The sequence below is a fragment of the Hyla sarda genome, chromosome 1 (genome assembly GCF_029499605.1).
Source record: "Hyla sarda isolate aHylSar1 chromosome 1, aHylSar1.hap1, whole genome shotgun sequence".
Classification (NCBI taxonomy): Eukaryota; Metazoa; Chordata; class Amphibia; order Anura; family Hylidae; genus Hyla; species Hyla sarda.
The window spans coordinates 411,085,184-411,098,217 of record NC_079189.1 but is presented as its reverse complement, the minus strand read 5'-3'; the positions used below and the strand labels follow the sequence as shown (position 1 = coordinate 411,098,217).

The 13,034-nt window shown below is 47.3% G+C and overlaps 1 long non-coding RNA gene across 1 annotated transcript; it reads right to left on the bottom strand.

Moving 5' to 3' along the window:
- LOC130279712 (uncharacterized) lies at window positions 1–627 on the bottom strand. Its single transcript, XR_008846016.1, has 2 exons — window positions 454–627; window positions 1–352 (listed from the first exon to the last, which is right to left on the bottom strand). It is a non-coding gene; the product is annotated as an uncharacterized LOC130279712 (long non-coding RNA).
- Window positions 628–13,034: the final 12,407 nt, after the last annotated feature.

Here is a 13,034-nt window from a genome sequence, read left to right as displayed (position 1 = left end):
AATGGTTTAAAAAGGGGAACTTTATTTATTATATATAAAAATGTTTGTGTAGGGGATTTTTTGTAACCTCCATCACTCACAAAGAGCGTACAGTAACTAATACTCAGGACAGGAAAAACCTCCAGAGGGGAGGAAACCTGTAGGGAATCCATGGCTACTGTATTGCCCTTCCTCTGGGCATACTAAAGGAGGTTACCTCTAGAATTTGGGCAAATGTGTCTGTGTATGTGCGTGATTCGAGGGGCTGTGCCTTCATCCAAATTCTTCTGGAATAGGTCTGGAAATCTACGTCTTCATCATACGTCTTGCTGTAGGTCCGGAAATGCTACTCCACATCCTGGAAATAGTGCATCTAAGATAGGAAAACAAAACATAGATTATCGACATGTTTATTATAGAAAAGCACATTGAACTGCACTAAAGACCTTTTGGTCACAACAATGTGATACTTACCAGTCACAGTAGTGTATGTGACTTTGCATTCTCGGTCCCTACAGTGTCCAGCATCAGCCCCTCACTGATGAAGAATGAGCAGGAGCAGTGTTATATCTGCTCAGTGCTGCTCTCTGGTGGACAATGGTTATGACATCACATGTGTGACACGCTGTTACCTCCTGAGAGTTCTATTTCAGTAATGCTGCTCTCTGATTGGCTGAAAAACAAAAAAGCTTTCTAATATATTCTGTATGAGTGTTATCTAAGGGATTTTGGGAAATTTTTTATTAAAATGGCGCTATTACCTGTGGGTGCGTTATACTTGTTTCTCCTTACCAGATGCTCAGTATTTGTAATATAATTTGGTGCCCCCAACAGCCTGGGCCCATAGGTTTCTTACACAGATCAGTGCGGCTCTGGCAGGCTCATTGAGCAGCGCTGGCTGCCGGGACGTCTGGCAAGTGACATCCCAGACATTGTGGTCTGGAGCAAAGGATGTCACTCGTCAGACATCCCGGCAACCATTGATTTAAAGTGGTTGTGGCTCCTGCTGCCGGTTCAAGATCAGACACCATGGTCCTAGATTGACATACATCACCACTGATCCCTTGTGGCTGTCCATCTGTTGCAAAACTACAACTCCCAGCATGCCCTGGGCATGCTTGGAGTTGCAGCTTTGCAACAGCTGGACAGACGTCTGTCGAAATGGGGGGAGGGGGACACCAAAAATAAAGCAATGTGGGCTTTGAAAAACACCACACATAAGTCGTGTTTAATCCCAGCCTAAGCTTAGGAGCAGATGCAATTCTTGTTTGATGTTTTTTTCTGCCCCCCCCCCAAAAAAAACACACCAAAAACTGCCCCCCTCATTTCTTTTCTTTGCCATCTTTTGTGGGATTTTTGCTAAAAACACTAGGGGGGGGGGGGGTAGTTTATTAAAACCTGTGAAGAGGAAAAGTTGACCAGTTGCCCATAGCAACCATTCTGATCGCTTCTTTCATTTTTAAAAAGTCCTCTGAAATGTGAAAGAAGCGATCTGATTGGTTGCTATGGGCAACTGGTCAACTTTACCTATGCACAGGTTTTCATACATCTCCCCCAATGTGTATTATTATTATTAGTATTTTCCCCCTGGCTTTTCTCAAATTCTTTCATCATGTGACTCAAGGATTTCTATTAAAAACATTGGGAAGAAAAACACCAAAACTTAATAAAAAAAAAACAAAAAAAAAACATGCTCTCAACATACCACAGATTTGATAGCCTAAAAAGGCCATAAAAGGATGAAGAATACCCCATTAGTGTCTGGCATTTCATATTATCCTATTGATTCCAACATAACATGTGCCCGCAGCGAGCATGGTGTTTTTTTCTGACAAAAACGCCAAGTGTAATCCCAGCCGAAATTAATGTTTTCACAATAAGTTGGAACAGGCTGCAGGCTGTGCTATATATTTGCATAGTTGCAACGTACAGCACGTGTCGCATTTATGCTGCTGCGTTCTGATGGAATATATGGCTCTCGGCCTTTTGGCTAAGATAAAGTGTAGTATCTGTTCTTATCAGTGGTCTAGTCTCTGCCATTGATGTAGGATGGATGCTGCATGGAGGGCTGAGGGGGTTGAAGGCCGAGGTACTTCTGTGCCTCAGGGAGTGGTGACCCTGAGGTGCTAAATCTCACTGGGTGTAATAGCTTACTGAGTGGAAGCTCTGCACCACGCACTCTTCACCTTTGGCAATCACCCCTTTGATTCCCAGACTTCTGGCTAGGATCGGGGAAACTTTTATAGATCCTGCTGGATGTCCGGGCCGTACTTCACAGCGCACATTAATTTAATTATTTATGTCTGTTTTTTTCACTGTGCTACTTGAACATGTTTTTGTTTGTCACAGGATTTGTCATGATGCGGTAAGCCCTTCTGGTGTCCCTCCTGGTGGTCCAGGGGAGGTGTGTGTGGCCATCAGATTCCGCACCTCCTGGCAAACCTCGTGCATCCCTGCATAGGCAGGATGCCATAGTATATAGCTTTGCAGGTGGATTCTTGGGCTGAGGCCGGGAGCACTTGTTGTCCCCTAGTACCTTCGATGAAAAGAGACTTTGAGCCTGGACCCTTCAGGTGCCTCCTGGCTCAAAGAGGAAGGGCAGTTTCGTTGGGGGGTCCTCTCTCATTTCAGACAAGGGCTTTGTGATGGACCGCATCCTTGTGCACGTTTTTTTTAGTGTGACACGTTTGCACTTTTTCATGCACTTAGGTGATAGAAAGCACGTTCCGCGGGTATTGAAAAACTAGGTGTGGTTTTCTAGGTGCACAGTTTACACACTGATTTATAACATGAAACTTTTGCAAAAGTAGCTCAGTTTTGCACAACAATCACTCTGGCTGGGACTAGGCTGATTGAGGGTTTAGAGCCGAGGTACTTTTGTGCCTCGGGGAGTGGTGACCCTAAGGTGATGAAACTCACTGGTAGTTATAGCTCTCTGTGTTTTTGGCTAAAATCAAGTGTAGTACCTTTCCTGTTAGTTGGCGGTGTTGAAGACTACCAAGGCAGGATGGGGAACCACACAGTAGACAGGTATACCAGGGATGGCTGTGGAGGGCAGCAGTCATCTCTAATGAGACCTGTTCCTGCTGGATCTGGTCTTAAGGTCTGGGTAGAGTGAAGGCCGATGTGCACAAGTGCCCTGGGAGTGGTGACCCCAGAGTGCCGGAATTCACTTGGGATTCGCAACCCCACTTGAAGGAAAGCACGTAGCACGCACTTTTTCGCTCACTCTTCTGGGCACTCACCCTTAGTATCCCGGCTTTCCAGCTAGGATCGGGGAATTTTTATAGATCCGGTCAGATGTCCAGGCAGTATTATACACTGCGCACATCCACTTATTTATTTATTCTTTTTGTCACTGTGTCCACTTTTTGTGTTCTGTTTGTCCACTAGGATTTGGTAGGGTGCGGTAGCCCTTCTGGGTGTCCCTCCTGCCGGTCTAGGGGAGGTGTGAGTGGCCATGAGGTTCCTCACCTCCCTGCTATACCCCGTGGCAACCCTGTTTCGGCAGGATGCCAAACCGGTTTTACTGGTTCCTTGGTGAGAACCTGGTTAACGGCTAGTTGTCTGCCGGGAACACTTTCGGTCCCTGAGTAGCTTCGGCGAAAGGGGACATTGTGCCTGGAACCTTGCAGGTGCCTTTTGGCCCGGAGGTGAAGGGTTTGGTTTGTTGGGGGGGGGGGGGGCTCTCTCCTTTCGGAGAAGGGCTTAAAATAGACCGCATCCTCATGCACGGTTTTTTGTATGAACACTTGCACTTTTTACTTGCACTTGGGTGATTTGAGAGCACGTACCTCGGCTTTCAAAAAAAAAAAAGAGTGAACACACTGCACCACACACTCTTCACCTTTGGCACTCACCCTTTGCATCCCGGCCTTCTGGCTAAAGAATAGAAATGTCTTTTTCTCCAGTGTATTCTGCTCAGAAATACATAGCCGTCTATTAGATGGCGAATTTCCGAGCAGTCCTATTGATGGCATGTTCTGCCACTGCTCCACTACCTGCAGAACATCCGCACATGCATTTTCTGTGTGGACATTCGGCCGTGTGAACATAGCCTTACAATCATCACTAAGTAATTACACCCTACAGGCAGGCTGACTCAGCAAGCAGCAGCTCAGATAAAAGATTGCTGCTATTGGGAGACTTTGCGAGAGAGGGACTGTCTGCGACTTCCATTCCGGGCATGCCTGTTAACCCCTTAAGGACAATGGATACAAATGTGTGTCCTGAAGACATTGCACTTAATGCACCAGGATGTATATTTACATCCTGTACATGATGTGAGCACCGGACTGATGCTCGTATCATGCACGGCAGTTCCTGGCTGCTATCAGCAGCCATTGACCCGCTAGTAATGGTGGAAATCAACTATCGCACTGATGTTCGTCATTAACTCCTCAGATGCCATGATCAATATAGACATTTGTATTATCGCTGTGTGCATAAAAGTCCAAACAAAATATAATGTTAATGATCCTGTACGGTGAACAGTGTAAACGTAAAAAAAAAATCAAAAATTTCTGCGTTTTGGTCACATCACATTCCCATAAAAGTTAATGTGACTAAAAAGTGGTACTAAAAACACGACAGGTCATGGTGCAAAAAATGATCCCTCATACAGCCCTGTATACGGAAACATGGAAAAGGTGGTCAAAATAGGGCAATTTTAAACATACTGATTTTGTAAAAAAAAAGTTTGAGATTTTTCAAAAGCAGTACAATAATAGAAAAGTATGTAAAGATGGGTATCATTTTAATCCTATTGACCCACAGAATAAATAAAACATGCAATTTTTTCCGTAAAGTATACAGCGTGAAAACGAAACCTTCCAAAATTTGCAAAACTGCAGTTTTCATTTAAATTTCTTCACACAAATAATAATTTTTGGGGGTCTGGTGTACATTTTATGGTGAAATGAGTGACATCATTACAATTACAATTGGTTGTAGTAGTGGTTGCGCAAAAAACAAGCCCTCATATTGGTCTGTGGATGGAAGGCGAGGAGGAAAAAACAAAAATGCTAAAATAATATTGGCCTGGTCATTAAAGGGGTACTCCGCCCCAAGACATCTTATCCCCTAGCCAAAGGATAGGGGATAAGATGTCTAAATGCTGGGGTCCCACCGCAATCTCTCCTGCAGCACCCACTTGTCATCAGCTTGGAGCAAAGATCGCTCCATGTCTGATGACTCACGATACAGGGGCCGGATCCCCCTGATCCCCCGGCAGTGACACTGGCATAACTTCTGGGAGAAGTAGCCACTAGCTACTTCTAGTAGAACTAGGGGGGCACTAGACCAAGACCTGACCCAGACCTCAAACCAGGACCCTTGTTTCTAACATAAGCAACAGCCATAACGCCTCTCTTTTGCATACCACTACCACTCCTCACCTACATTTCACTTGCACCCCTCTCATACACCCCACTTGCTTCCTTCTCTTTCACTCCACTTGCACCCCTCTCTTGCACTCCATTTGCACCCCTCTCTTTTACTCCTCTTGCACCCCTCTCATGCACCCCACTTGCACCCCTCTCTTTCACTCCACTTGCACCCTTTTCTTTCACTCCACTTGCACTCTTCTCATGCGCCTCACTTGCACCACCCTCTTTTTCACTCCACATGAACCCCTTTCTTGCACTCCACCTGCACTTTTCTCATGCACCCCACTTGCTCCCCTTTCTTTTTCTCCACTCTTGCACTCCGCTTGCACCCCCCTCATCCACACAGCTACTACAACTCCTCCCATGCACACTACCATAACTCACATTCTGCACATTACCATTTTTATTCACATTTTTGCTCTCACTTTGACTCTTTCCTACACTCTCTCTCTCTCCCTTGATGTGTTACAGGCTGGGCTGGCTGGGTCTATTGCTCCAGGTATAAGAGTTGCCGGTTTATGGATTGGAGCTGCACGGCTCTTCTGTCCAGTCTCTTGGGGCACAGATACAGGCTCCGCCTCCAGCATAGATGGCCCAACCCCCTTATACAATGTCAAAGATCTTGGCGGGAGCTGTCCCTCCAGACGCACTCCAGCCCCACCTACTGCAGTTAACGCACAGGGAACCTCTCCCTTCACAGGGGAATGCCCCGCAGCACCAGAACCAGTACCGACCACATCACCCAGGGAACATCCCCCTGAACCAACAAGATCCGGCACCCGGACACTCCCCCCACTCAGGGGCGTACCTAGAGCATTTGGCACCCGGGGCGGACCCTTTGTTTGGCACTCCCCCCCCCCCCCCCCCACACACACACACACGCACCCCCCCCTTAATTACACCCCCTCCCCCCAGGAGCGGACTGACAACACTCGGGGCCCCCGGACCAAAAAAAGGCAAGGGCCTTCTAGGCTCTGCAGCTCGTCAATCTTCTGCCACGCCCCTATTCCACCCAAATCCCACACACAATAAACTAAAATTTATATATATAAGAAACACTTTGACGTAGGTAAATTTCCATGACCAATAATACTGGTATACAAGGAGTAAATATATACCACCACACAATAACTGGATAATACCCCCATACTGTACTGAATAATACCACTATACACAGACCAGTATACTATAAAGAATCTGTATACAATATAAGTGATTATATACAGGACCATATGGCGGTAGATATCAGCTGCATACATGATGTGTATACCATATAAGTGATTACAGTTACATTTTGGGACTCACAATTACATCTTTTCTGATCAGCGGCGTCCTCTTTCCTTTTCTTCTCCGTCCGGATAAGACCTCCTTGTGGATCTCTTAACATCTGCAGGAAAAACATGTCAGACTCTGCATATTTTCAGTGCCCTCCTCTACACAATCTTCCCATCTATAGGCCCACAAACTGTAATAATGCCCTCCTTGGTGTCCTGCACAGTAAAAGGGCAGGTAGGTAGGTAGCCAGGTAACCCCCTCTTTCCCATAGGTATATTCAGAGTTACACCCCCCCCCTCTTTCCCATAGGTATATGCAGAGTTACACCCCCCTCTTTCCCATAGGTATATGCAGAGCTACACCCCCCCCCTCTTTTCCATAGGTGTATGCAGAGCTACACCCCCCTCTTTCCCATAGGTATATTTAGGGCTGGGCGGTGTACCAGTTCATACCGAATACCACATTTTTTGGGCTGCACGATATGGATTTTCCCCCATACCGCAATACCGGTTGGGCCCCTCCCCCTCGGGAATGTATTATCAGCCTAGCACAGCGCTGTCCCCACATCGGGGAACTAATCCTATGTTACCCGCCAGCACTGTTCTGCTCCCCCCAATTAATGATCAGCCCAGTGGGGTACTACTCACATATGTCAAGCACTGCCCTCCTCCTCTTTGTTGGGGGCCAGCGGGTGCCGGAACTCTATACTGTACGCCAGTGGTCTCCAACCTGCAGACCTCCAGACCTGCAGATATCCAAAGATACAGAAAATAAACTTAACTCACCCACGTCGGCCACACGCTGGGGACGGGAACGCCGGACAGCCATCAGCCTATCACCGGCCAGAGCGATGCCCCGCCCTGGCCAGTGATAGCCTGAGCCCACTGTCATGTAAGAAGCCGGCTTCTTACATGACAGTGGGCTCCGCCTATCACTGGCAGGGTCGGGGCATCACTCTGGCCGGTGATAGGCTGACGGCTGTCCGGCGTTCCCGTCCCCAGCGTGTGGCCGACGTGGGTGAGTTAAGTTTATTTTCTGTATCTTTTGCAGCCCGGGCATAGGTATACAGAGTACAGCAGTGGTCTCAAACCTGCGGACCTCCAGCTGTTGCAAAACTACAACTCCCAGCATGCCCGGACAGCCATGCTGGGAGTTGTAGTTTTGCAAATGCAAAGCACCCCCCCTCTCCCCCCCCCCCCTTCCCTATAGGTAAATGCAGAGCACCCCCCCTCTCCCCCCCCCCCCTTCCCTGTAGGTATATGCAAAGAAAAAAAAAAAAGGATGCTCATCTGACGTCCCACGCAGTGATCTCCTCAGCTGCAGGGCCCGCATCTTCTCCCCTCCACAGTACAGGCGCTGATGAATGACGTCACCGGCGCCTGTACTGCGTGCTGCGTGGGGGCGGAGGTCACGTCTCCTCTGTGTAGCTGCAGATGCGGCTCACACAGAGGGGACGCCTTCTCCTGTATGTGCGTGTATCGCGCATACAGGAGAATGTAGCGCTGTCAGCTGGGGATCTGGGACGAGTGTCCCGGACCTCAGCAGCGGCGGCGGCGGGTCAGTCCGCCCCTGGCACCCCCCTTGAGAGTGGCACCCGGGGCGGACCGCACCCCCCCCCTTGGTACGCCACTGCCCCCACTCACAGGGGAGTGCCTTGCAGTGCCAGGACCTGTACTGCCCACTTCAACCGAGGGACCGCCCCCCCCAATGGGTGAGTCTGCCGCCATTTTCTGGTGCCTGGACACCCTCCTCCCTTACAGGAGGGTGCCTTTTTTTTTCTATAGCCAATAGGGTCTGTTGGGCTCCGCTGTTTTTCAGCAGCAGTAGTGGGTGGAAAAAAACATTGCATGATGTATTTTTCCTCACGTTATTTTCCCTGGCAGCCCCGATGGCCGTCACACTACCGTTTGACAACGGTAGTGTGAAAGGGGCCTAATAGATTTGTGTATGTTTGATGTGTGCATATATGTAATGCATGTATGATAGATGTGTGTAAGCTAGATGTATGTATGCTTGTGTGTGTATGTATGATGTGTGTGTCTGTATGATAGATGTGACTATGTATGATAGATCTGTGTGGGGGGGCTGCAACTATATACTGAGGACTTCAACTTAGAGTTCTTAGAGTGATACTTCGGCCATATAATTGATGCCCAGTACCTACTTAGCAACCCCAATATTATTAAAGTCGTTGTCGGCTGTACAGAATAAATATGACAAAATTTCATAGATTAATGTGAGATAAATTAGTAAAAATCACGTAAGAATAAGCTGTATCATGGTGCTAAATAGTTCACAAAAAGCATGGAAAATATGAGGCAAAATTTTAAAGAAACACATTGTAAAAAGTGCATCCATATGTAAACATAATAATAATTAAATAAATAATTATTGCCCCTTCTAATAAACAAATAATGCTGGAAGGGATGGACAAACAGGTTTGAATACCAAAATTGATGGACAAATAAATTCATATGTATAGAGCACAGAATAGCATATCAAATTGTGAGTGGGCCGCAGCACCAAGGGAAGAGCAGATGCTCCGAGCGCCGCGAGGACTTACCGTATCACGGCCGTGTGAAGGTGGAATGTCCGCGGTAAGATCATTTTCAGATGCCTGGGTCAGGTGGAGCGCCAAGACTGAGGTAGAGCGGTGGTGCAGCGGAGTATGGAGAAGATCGCTGCATCTCGCTGGTTCTTTGGCGAAAGCGTGCGCTCAGTGTTGCCGCCGCCATCTTGGGAGCAGGCCGCGTGGGGGGTGAAGGGGACCTTTGTCAGCGCGGAGTGCTGGACTGGCTTCCTTCTCCTGTTAGGCATGGCGGGGATGTTCGGTGCAGCTTCGCGGTGAGTCAGGCAGGTGAATGAACTGGTGGGCAATGCTGAATATAGTCTCTTATGCAGGCTTAAAGGGGTTATCCAGGAAAAAAACCTTTTATTTTATATATATATATATATATATATATATATATATATATATATATATGAACTGGCTCCAGAAAATTAAACAGATTTGTAAATTACTTCTATTAAAAAAATCGTAATCCTTTCAGTACTTATGAGCTTCTGAAGTTAAGGTTGTTCTTTTCTGTCTAAGTGCTCTCAGATGACACGTGTCTCGGGAACCACCCAGTTTAGAAGCAAATCCCCATAGCAAACCTCTTCTAAACTGGGCTGTTCCCGAGACACGTGTCATCAGAGAGCACTTAGACAGAAAGAACAACCTTAACTTCAGAAGCTCATAAGTATTGAAAGGATTAAGATTTTTTAATAGAAGTAATTTACAAATCTGTTTAACTTTCTGGAGCCAGTTCATATATGTAAAAAAAAGTTTTTTCCTGGATAACCCCTTTAACCTCTTCAGGACCCATGACGTATGCATACGTCATCACACCCTGGGTCTTAAGGACCCATGACGTATGCATACGTCATGTCTTTTCCTGGTCTCCGCCGCTCACCCGGCGGAGATCGTAAGCGGATCCCTGCTGAAATCCTTCAGCAGGGATCCAGGGCAAACGCCGAGGGGGGCCATGTAGGCCCCCCATGTCGGCGATCGCCGCAAATCGCAAGGGAAATCGCCCTTGCGATCTGCGGCGATACCGGGCTGATCGGGTCTCTGGGACTCGACCGCCCGGTAATTTCGCATGATCCCGGCTGTCACAGACAGCCAGGACCATGCTGAAGACTAGGAGTGAGGTGGCAAGCCTGCCACCTCCTCCTATTCCCTGCGATCTGTCGGTTAGTTAACCGACCAATCGCAGGAGGGGGGCGGTTACTTCCTCCCGTCCTGCCCGGCCCCTTGAAGTCCGGAGAGGACGGGAGGAAGACCGGAGGATGCGGCGGGGGACGGGGGAGTGCTGGGGACTGGCCCCGGTACTTACCTCGTCCCTGAAGACCCGGATCCCGGCGAGGAAGATGGCGGCGGCGGCGACAGGTGAGTATATCTTCAGCCGCGGTCGGGCCCTTTACAGCAATGCACGTCGCCGTAAAGCGACATGCATTGCTGTATTGGGACCCTATATACTACAACTCCCAGCATGCCCAGACAGCCCTTGGCATCTGGGAGTTGCAGTTTTGGAACATCTGGAGGTCCACAGTTTGGAGGCCACTGTGCCCTTCCAGATGTTGCAAAACTACACATTCTCAGCATGCCCTTACTGTCCAGGCATGCTGGGAGTTGTAGTTCTGTAACATCTGGCCCTTCAGATGTTGCAGAACTACAACTCCCAGCATGCCTGGACAGTTTTGGCATACTGGGAGTTGTAGTTTTGCAACATCTGGAAGGGCACAGATTGGGAACCACTGTATTAGTGGTCTGCAAACTGTAGTCCTCCAGATGTTGCAAACTACAACTCCAAGCATGCTGGGAGTTGTAGTTCGGCAACATCTGGCTCTAAAGATGTTGCCGAACTACTACTCCCAGCATGCCTGAGAATGTTTGGGAGTTGTGGTTTTGCAACAACAGGAGGCACACTGGTTGGGAAACATTGTCTGTTTCCTAACTCAGTGTTTCCCAACCCGTATGCCTCCAGCTGTTGCAAAACTATAACTACCAGCATGCACTGATAGACTGTGCATGCTGGGAGTTGTAGTTTTGCAACAGCTGGAGGTCCCCCCCTTGTGAATGTACAGGGTACATTCACATGGGCAGGGGGCTTACAGTGAGTATCAGGCTGCAAGTTTGCGATGCAGCAAATTTTGCGTGGCAGCTCAAACTCGCAGCGGGAAAATCGCTGTAACCCCCCCTGCCGTGTGACTGTACCCTAAAAACACTACTCTACACTAACACAAAATAAAATAAAAAGTAAAAAACACTACATATACACATACCCCTACACAGCCCCCCTCCCCTCCCCAATAAAAATGAAAAACGTCTGGTACGCCACTGTTTTCAAAACGGAGCCTCCAGCTGTTGCAAAACAACAACTCCCAGTATTGCCGGACAGCAACAAAAAAAAAAAAAAAAAAACGACATGTGACCCCATTTCGGAAACTACACCCCTCACGGAATGTAATGAGGGGTGCAGTGAGAATTTACACCCCACTGGTGTCTGACAGATCTTTGGAACAGTGGGCTGCGCAAATTAAAAATTTTGTACAGCCCACTGTTCCAAAGATCTGACAGACACCAGTGGGGGGTAAATGCTCACTGTACGCCTTGTTATGTTCCTCAAGGGGTCTAGTTTCCAAAATGGTATGCCATGTGGGGGTTATTTTGCTGTTCTGGCACCATTGGGGCTTCCTAAATGCGACAAGCCCCCCGAGCAAAATTTGCTCTCAAAAAGCCAAATATGACTCCTTCTCTTCTGAGCATTGTAGTTCGCCCGTAGTGCGCTTCAGGTCAACTTATGGGGTACCTCCATACTCGGAAGAGATGGGGTTACAAATTTTGGGGGTATTTTCTGCTATTAACCCTTGCAAAAATGTGAAATTTGGGGGGGAAACACACATTTTAGTGAAATTTTTTATTTTTTTTTACGTATGCAAAAGTCGTGAAACCCCTGTGGGGTATTAAGGCTCACTTTATTCCTTGTTACGTTCCTCAAGGGGTCTAGTTTCCAAAATGGTATGGCATGTGGGTATTTTTTGCTGTCCTGGCACCATAGGGGCTTCTTAAATGCGACATGCCCCCGAGCAAAATTTGCTCTCAAAAAGCCAAATATGACTCCTTCTCTTCTGAGCATTGTAGTTCGCCGATAGTGCACTTCATGTCAACTTATGAGGTACCTCCATACTCAGAAGAGATGGGGTTACAAATTTGGGGGGCTATTTTCTGCTATTAACCATTGCAAAAATGTGAAATTTGGGGGGAAACACACATTTTATTGAATTTTTTTTTACATTTTTTTACATATGCAAAAGTCGTGAAACACCTGTGGGGTATTAAGGCTCACTTTATTCCTTGTTACGTTCCTCAAGGGGTCTAGTTTCCAAAATGGTATGCCATGTGTTTTTTTTTCCTGTTCTGGCACCATAGGGGCTCCCTAAATGCAACATGCCCCCCAAAAACCATTTCAGAAAAACGTACGCTCCAAAATCCCCTTGTCGCTCCTTCCCTTCTGAGCCCTCTACTGCGCCCGCCGAACACTTTACATAGACATATGAGGTATGTGCTTAGTCGAGAGAAATTGGGCTACAAATAGAAGTATACATTTTTTCCTTTTACCCCTTGTAAAAATTCAAAAATTGGGTCTACAAGAACATGCGAGTGTAAAAAATGGAAATTGTGAATTTTCTCCTTCACTTTGCTGCTATTCCTGTGAAACACCTAAAGGGTTAAAATGCTGACTGAATGTCATTTTGAATATTTTGGGGGGTGCAGTTTTTATAATGGGGTCATTTGTGGGGTATTTCTAAGATGAAGACCCTTGAAATCCACTTCAAACCTGAACTGGT